Below are 8283 nucleotides of genomic sequence, written 5' to 3' on the forward strand. Positions count from 1 at the left end.
CCACTCTGCGGCATGTGGGATCTTCCCAGACCGGGGCACGAACCCGTGTCCCCTGCATCGGCAGGCAGACTCTCAACCACTGCGCCACCAGGGAAGCCCCCTTTGCTCCTTTTTTTTTCTTTTTTTTAATTTTATTTATTTATTTACTTATGGCTGTGTTGGGTCCTCGTCTCTGTGCGAGGGCTTTCTCCAGTTGTGGCAAGCGGGGGCCACTCCTCATCGCGGTGCGCGGGCCTCTCACCGTCGCGGCCTCTCTTGTTGCGGAGCACAGGCTCCAGACGCGCAGGCTCAGTAGTTGTGGCGCACGGGCTCAGGCGCTCCGCGGCATGTGGGATCCGCCCAGACCAGGGCTCAAACCCGTGTCCCCTGCATCGGCAGGCAGACTCTCAACCACTGCGCCACCAGGGAAGCCCCCTTTGCTCCTTTTTAACTGGGTTGTTTTTTTCATTATTGAGATGTAAATGTTCATATATTCTGAACACTAGCTCTTGTCAGATATATGAATTGCAAACATTTTCTGCCACTGTATGCATTGCCTTTTTACTTTCTTGGTAGTCTTTTCATGCACATCTTTTTAAAATTCTGATTAAATACAATTTAAATATATTTCTTTGTTTCTGCTTTAGGTACCATATATAAGAAACCCGTGCCTAATTTAAGGTCACAAAGATTTACACCCCTGTTTTCTTCTAAGAGTTTTATAGTTTTAGCTCTTAAATTTTTTTAGGTTTCCAATTCATCTTGTTTAAATATTTGTATTCAGTGTGAGGAAGGGGACCAAAATTATTCTTCTGTATGTGGGATATACAGTTGTCTCAGCCATTGTGGACAAAATTATTTTCTCATTGAATGAACTTCGCATCATTGTTGAAAATCAATTGGCCATAGACTGGTTTATATCTGGACTCTTAATTCTATCACATTGATCTATATGTGTATCCTAGTGCCAGTAGCAAGCTATTTTGGTTACTGGGCAAAAATAGTAGTTGGAATTTTGATAGGGATTAAATTTACTCTGTAGATTAACTTGGAGACTTCTGCCATCTTAACAATAAGAAATCTTGAAAACCTTGCAATCCATTTAAATGCAATGTCTTTCCATTTATCTAGGTCTTTAATTTCTTTCAAAATGGTAGTTTTCAGTGTACTATCCTTGTACTACTTTTGTTACATATATTCCTGTTTTTTATGCTATTATAAGTGGAATTTTTAAATTTCACTTTTGAATTGTTCATGGCTAGCATATTAATTTGCTGTGGCTGCCAAAACAATATCACATGCTGAGTAGCTTAAAAAACATAAATTTTCTTAGTTTTGGAAACTGATCAAAGTGTCAGCAGGTTTGGTTTTTTCTGAGGCCTCTCTCCTTGGTTTGCGTATAGCTACCTTCTCTAAGTGTCCTCACATAATCTTGGCTCTCTGTGAGTGCATCCCTGAAGTCTCTCTTTATGTCCAAATTTTCTCTTATTAAGGACACCAGTCAGATTGGATTAGTGCCTACACTAACAGCCTCACTTTAATATATCCTCTTTAAAGAACTGATCTCCAAATAACAGTAACATTCCGAGGTACTATTTATTAGGGCTTCAACATATGAATTTGGAGGGCATACAATTCAGCCAGTAACAACTGGTATAGAGAAACACAAATGATTTTTTGCTTATTAGTCATGTATTCTGCAACCTTGCTGAACTCATTAATTCTAACAGTTTCTTAATATGTATGGGTTCTATAGTTTTCTATACGTAAGATCACATTATCTGCAAATATAGTTCAACATCTTTATTTTGAATATGACTGGCCTTTTTTTTTTTTTGGGTCTGATTACCCTGACTAGAACCTCCAGTACAATGTTGAATAGAAGTGTTGAGAGTGGATGTCTTGTCTTGTTCTTAGAGGGAAAGCTTTAGTTCTTTCATCATTAAGTGTAATGTTAGTTGTCAGTTTATCATTGATGCCCTTTATCAGGTTGAGCAAGGTAACTTCTGTTCCTGGATTGAGTGTTTTTTTATCATGAAGGGATGTTGGGTCAAATTCCTTTTTCTACATCTACCAACATGAGTGTGCACTTTTTCCCTTTATTCTATTGGTATAGTATATTGATGAACAAACCTCGCGGTCATGATATAAATTCCACTTGGTAATGGGATATACTCCTTTTACTAAGCTTCTGAATTCAATTTTCTAATATTTTTGGAGAATTATAGCAACCATACTGCTAAGAGATACTGATCTTTATTTCTTGTGATATTGTCTTTTGTCTAATTTTGGTATCGGGATAAAACTAGCCTCATTAAGTTAGGAAGTATTCCCTCTTCTATTTTTTTTTGAACAATTTGAAGAATTCGTATTCTTTAAACATTTGGTAGAACTTGCCAGTGAAGTCATTTGGATCTGGGTTATTCTTTGTGGAAAGCTATTTTGATCACGAATTAGTGATTCATACCACTGTGTTCAGAAAAAGATTTCAATATTTTAAAATTTACTGAGAATTGTTTGGTGAACCCATCTAGTAAATTTTTCAAGCGGTTATTATACTTTTCAACTCCAGAATTTTTATTTGGTTCCTTTTTATAATTTCTATGTCCTAATCGACATTTTCTATTTGAGATACCATTTCATAATTCATAAAAACTCATTTGGGCAGTTTCCTTTAGCTCTTTTGAACATTACTTAAAACAGCTGATTTAAAGTTTTGTTTTCATCTAGTGAAACATCTGCACTTCCTCTGATTGTTTCTATTGATTGCTTTTTCCCCATGCGTGGGCTATTCTTTTCTGCTTCTTGGCAAACTTCTTTTTTTTGCAAACTGAACATTTCAAATAATGTGACAACTCTGTAAATCAGATGATATCCTCTACCCAGGGTTTGTTGTTGCTGTTTTCTATAGCCACTGCTGTTTGTTTAGTGGCTTTCCTGTACTAATGTGAAATCTGTATTCTTTGTCACATGTGGCCACTTAAGTCTCTACTTGGTTGGCCTCGCAGTTGCTGATCAGGTTTCCTTAAAGGACTGGAACCGAATTTTCTGTCTTTGCTGAGGGGCTTGTGTGTATGTTGTATGCTTTCAACATTCAGCCAGATTTTCACCTCCACTGTAAGTTCCCACTTTCTGCTGACCATGGCCTTATGGTCAGCCAAAGATGAGGCACTGTAGTCTTCTAAGGTCTTTCCTCAGCAGGCACATAGCGCTACACATGCATGTGGCCTTCTAGATTCCCAGCAATATATGTCCGAGTTTTGAAGAGCCACTATAGGCATCTCATTCTTCAGGTTTTCCTTAAGATTTTTGGTTAATCTGTGTTCCCCAATAGTTATCAATCCTCCCAGGCAGCTGCAAAGATAAAGCACTTGACTAATTGTTTTCACTGCAACGTAAGGAAGAAGGCTTTTAGTATAGGGTGTGTTCCAAGTCAGCCTCGAAAGTGGGTCTTCCAGGGACAGGTAAAATAATGACCATACTTTGGAAATAAGGCTTTGAAAGAGATCCAATTCTACTCGCTCACTACTGTAGATGCCATTCTGCACCAGGAATGCAGAATGTTACCTATTACAGCTACAACTGAGCTGGAGAGCAGCATAGGGCTAGAACATGATAAAATGCCCAAAAGCTCACTGTTCTTGAGAGTCAACCATTTTTCTTGCATTAATACTCCTTGGGTTGCTGCAAGCCTTTGTTTAATTTCCAGAATTCTGAAAAGATTTTTCTGATAACTTTGCCAATTGCTTTTATGGAAGAACAAATGTTCAGAGGTCCTTCCTCTACTATTTTTGCTGACATCCACCCCTGCTTTTTTAAAAACAGTCTGAAAACTTTGGGGATTAGGAGGGTAATAAATCTGAAAGAATTAGAGAATCACAGGAAGAAAAATATGTAAAGTTTAAAATATCTAATTTAATTCTTTGAAAATGTAGAAGAGAACAGTAACATTTGTATATTTTAAGAAGTTTAAGAGACTTACAAAATATACTGGTTCTCTCACTTTTAACACACTTCTTTTAAAAATTTAACATGTCAGCATAAAATATTCATATATTTAAACTCATTAACCTCATGAAGCTTGCTCCTACCTAAAACAGCTTTGTCATCTATTCCTCAGTGTCCCTTTGTATAATTTTTAACTAACGAGTTATTCACTTTTAATCTTTAAAATAGAAATAAACAACGTACATGGAAGTTGACTTGTTAGGAATCTCAGCATATAATTCCACTGAATTTATTTTCTCACTTGTCTTTTTCTGAAGTTCTTTGTAAACAAATCTGTTTCAACTGATTCATGTCTGTTCAGTCTTAACAAGTAAACAGAAAGAATGCAGTATAATATCTGTATTTCTTAAAAGAATTTTCCTTAAATGTCTTTATATGCAAATGTTGACTAAAATGAGTCATTAAAATGATCAATTACATTAGATAACAACTATTTTACTGCTAATTGATATTGATCTTAGCCCACTATTTTGTGCTTCTCAACATCCTTTCTAGCTCAATTTCACCGATTTCACCATGTCCCTGAAGTGACACTAAGATCCCAAATGGACTCCCAAATGTTTCAAGGTCTCTAACCTCCTTTTGTAAAAAAACTGTAGTATACTGGGCTTCCCTGGTGGCGCAGTGGTTTAGGGTCCACCTGCCGATGCAGGGGACACGGGTTCGTGCCCCGGTCCGGGAAAATCCCACATGCCGCGGAGCGGCTGGGCCCGTGAGCCATGGCCGCTAAGCCTGCGCGTCCAGAGCCTGTGCTCCGCAACGGGAGAGGCCACAACAGTGAGAGGCCCGTGTACCGCAAAAAAAAAAACCCAAAAACCCCCAAATGCTGCATGAAATTTAACTTTTACCTGATTTTTTTTCATGTTAATATACTGTATGAAAATCTATTCACATTACGATTCATAACACATACCGAAGGTAATATGTCCTTTATGGCACTGATTTTTATGGCACTGGTTGTTTGCAATAAGCATGTTTTGTATCCTGTTAGTCTACTTTTAGCCTTTATTCTAACATAGGCTTCGCTGTCACTTGTTTCAGAATTTCCCTGGAAATCTGGCTTGCCCCTTAAGGTCTCCTTTGCCTCCTTAAATATTACTTTTTTTTTCTAACTAGAAATTGTATTTTCATTTCTAGTTTCTTTTTTCTTCTCCAATAAGAAAATACCATATAGTGAATCAACTCTAAACACATTACTGCTAGGAGGAAAAATTAATAACACAATTACAGATAATGTACTATTTAAATTTGAGAAAAGTTAATAGGTTACCACAAGTACAACACGAGGAATGAAGTCCAACCCTCACATGGGATGTGGATGATTAAAATCAACATATACAAGAGGCAGGATTGCTCACGCAGTGTGATGCAAAAGCTTGAGAAGTGAAAGGGTGTGGTGAAAACTCAGCTGTACAGTCAAATGAAACTTGATGGCTCCAGCAAGTTTCCACACGCACACATAAACAGGCTAATGTCAGCCACAGTCATCTCAGGGATTCTTAACTGTGCCCCTTTTTTGGTCAGAATAAACCCAAAATTCAGGAGATCATATTCACTTCACATGAACCCTCGGCAGATCTGGACTCAAATTTTTAAAGACTATTTCTGTTGCTTGTTAAATACTGTAAAAATTCTATTATATTAGAGGGATCAGTAGACAAATACATAGGAAGCTAGTTCAGAGTAATCTGATGGGCAATCCTCATTTTAATGGAAAAGAAGTTTAAAGTAGCTTTCAAAGAGTTGATGGAAATGGTATGGTCAAGTTGGATATGACTCCTTTCACAATGTTTTAAAACCAAGTGGCTCTAGCCAGCATCTTTAAAGAGAGGAAGATGCAAATATTCTGTGTTACAAAGGACCAACTCTGCCATTTAAAATTTTAACCCTCAAACAAATATTCCTATAGCAAACATATTATGGTATTAACATTCCTTATAACATATCACAATAAGTTGCCAGGACAGTCTAACTTTAGTTCATAATACTGAAAGTGTATTTATTTCAGAAAAAGATTGTCGAAAGAAACATAATCATTATCATTACATATTAAATGCATACCTAAAAATATCCTATTAATTAAAGTGCAAAGGACATAACATGGAAATACATGGAATAATATTGTGTTGCTAATAATAAGACATAAACTACAAGAGCAACTAAAGTAATCTTCAAGTCATACCGTCCACTTTTAGATTTCCTGCATATGCCTGTTGAGTTTGCCAGAGTAAGGAACTTTCAGATATATATAATTTTGTTGCCATTGTACTTTTGTGGTAGAACATCAGTATTTAATTGTGGTTGATTCATTGAAATACACAATATTTATTGAAATTCTGCAGAAAAGTGAAGGAACATTCAAATTTAGGTATTCTGTGACCCACTTAAAATGACAGAAATCACAGGATAATTTGTATTATAAAGCAAATGAATGCTTTAGAATCTTCTAGAACATCAAAAAAACTTTAATAAATGCTAATGTGCTATTGTTAATGAATGCCTTTTGTACATAACTGGAAAAGTCTATTCGTTTCTTTTGATACTTAAGAGAATTTCATTCATTAAAGAATCCAATAATCCATTTTTTCCTAGCTCTACAGAATTTGGTCTGACATATTTTACTACCTGTGTGCATTCTCTCCTGATTTAATTCTAGTTGTCCTGATTAAATCATCCATCATTTTTAGGAAGATTTTTCTCCTTATTGACTTTTTGGTACTGCCTCAGTAGTTTTAGCTATCTGCTACTTTCTCTTCCCAATATGTCACTTTGAAAATATTACTGTTACTTTCTTATATTAAATTTTCTAATAGCATTTTAGTTTTCATTTTAGTTTCAGTTCATTTTTCTATTTCTTATCCTTCATGCTTTTCATGTCTCTGGATTTCTATATCTACTTGGGACCTTCAATTAAATGAGCATCTTCTCCAAAGAAGAAATCTTACCCCTATATTGTCAATATATAGCTTGAAAATATTCCATAACCCCTAAATCCGGTGACACCTAGAAGTACAAGTTTTCTAATGTATTAGATTTAGATGATCATTAGCTACTTTTTCTTTAATGAGCTACAAAATGTTTTGCATTGATCCTGAAAAAACCAATTAAACTTTCCATTTTGTGCAGAAATAGCCACCACCAAAGAATGATTCCGGAGAGAGGACAGAAAGCTAGAGAAATCATCATCAAATGACAGTCATGGAGTTAACAATCCCAGGATGATCTTTCTTCATTTCAAGTGATAACCCAGAGTCCTAGCATCATGAACTAGCCTCATGACTTGTGGAGTCAATCTTGTAAAGCTGTTAAGTTGGGTCATAGATTAATAATGGCAACCTGAATCAGTATCTGAACTTTCATTTGAAACATGATGGTACTTAACAGAAATGTGATTCTCAACAGAATGAGCGTGTTCATATTTCTTGCAGGGCTGTGAGGCATGTTTGGGGAAAAGGAGGCTGTGTAGAAAAAATTGATGTTATAGTTTTGTATGTGGGAAACAAAAGTCTACCTATTAAAACACAAACTACAAAAAATAACATCTTCTCAGCTAATGGGAATATTAAAAAGTTCATGATCCTTAACTGGAGCTGAGGTGCAGAGGGCACACACTGGCAGGGGTGTTAACAATCTTCATGAAAAGTGAGATTTTTATGTTATGGAAGACATGAAATGAAGCAGAAAATATTAGTGTTGTATAATGACTAATCCAGTGTTGTCACTGAAGTGTGTGTTCAAATCAACATTTGAGTAACTTTGGGCTACTATCAAAGCAAGAATTAGACTTAGTGATATTTAAAAATCCATAATTATTGCCATCATTATGGGAAGTCCCATAAATTACCAATCATCAATTTAAAAAGAAGTCTCACAAAATATACAATAGATGTGCATATCTGACATTAAAGTGTACTTTAAAGAAGCTGGATAGAACACATCTTAGATGTGACAATAGCCCCAAAAGCAGGGCCACTCCTTGAACTAGCTCCATCAGGATCACCAACTATGCTTGTTTTGTATGCATTTCTGATCCACACCCCTGCCTGGTGATTCTCACTCAATGAGTCTGAGTTGGGGTGGAACGTGGGAAACAAATTTAGGTGATTAAGCGGCTCAAGTCATCCTAACACCATACTTTGAGAACACTGTCCTAGAGTAAAGGAATGACAGAGACGTTTCATCATACATGTATGTATAAATGCATTTTATTTTTACTATCTCTCAATTTTTCATGGTGACAGCAAAATTAAAAGGAAGTAAACCTCTACAAAATAATACATGCTTTTTTTTTTTTTT

General features: G+C 36.0%; 1 long non-coding RNA gene across 2 annotated transcripts in view; it reads left to right on the top strand.

Moving 5' to 3' along the window:
• The window catches only part of LOC112413422 (uncharacterized), a 15914-nt gene extending 7665 nt beyond the window's left edge, over nucleotides 1–8249 (top strand). For both annotated transcript variants that reach the window (XR_003005970.1, XR_003005971.1), the window contains exon 7: nucleotides 7114–8249. This is a non-coding gene — a long non-coding RNA (uncharacterized LOC112413422). The remainder of the gene's footprint in view (nucleotides 1–7113) is intronic.
• The last annotated feature ends 34 nt before the right edge of the window (nucleotides 8250–8283 follow it).

This window comes from Neophocaena asiaeorientalis, unplaced genomic scaffold (assembly GCF_003031525.2).
Source record: "Neophocaena asiaeorientalis asiaeorientalis breed wild unplaced genomic scaffold, Neophocaena_asiaeorientalis_V1.1 scaffold217, whole genome shotgun sequence".
Classification (NCBI taxonomy): Eukaryota; Metazoa; Chordata; class Mammalia; order Artiodactyla; family Phocoenidae; genus Neophocaena; species Neophocaena asiaeorientalis.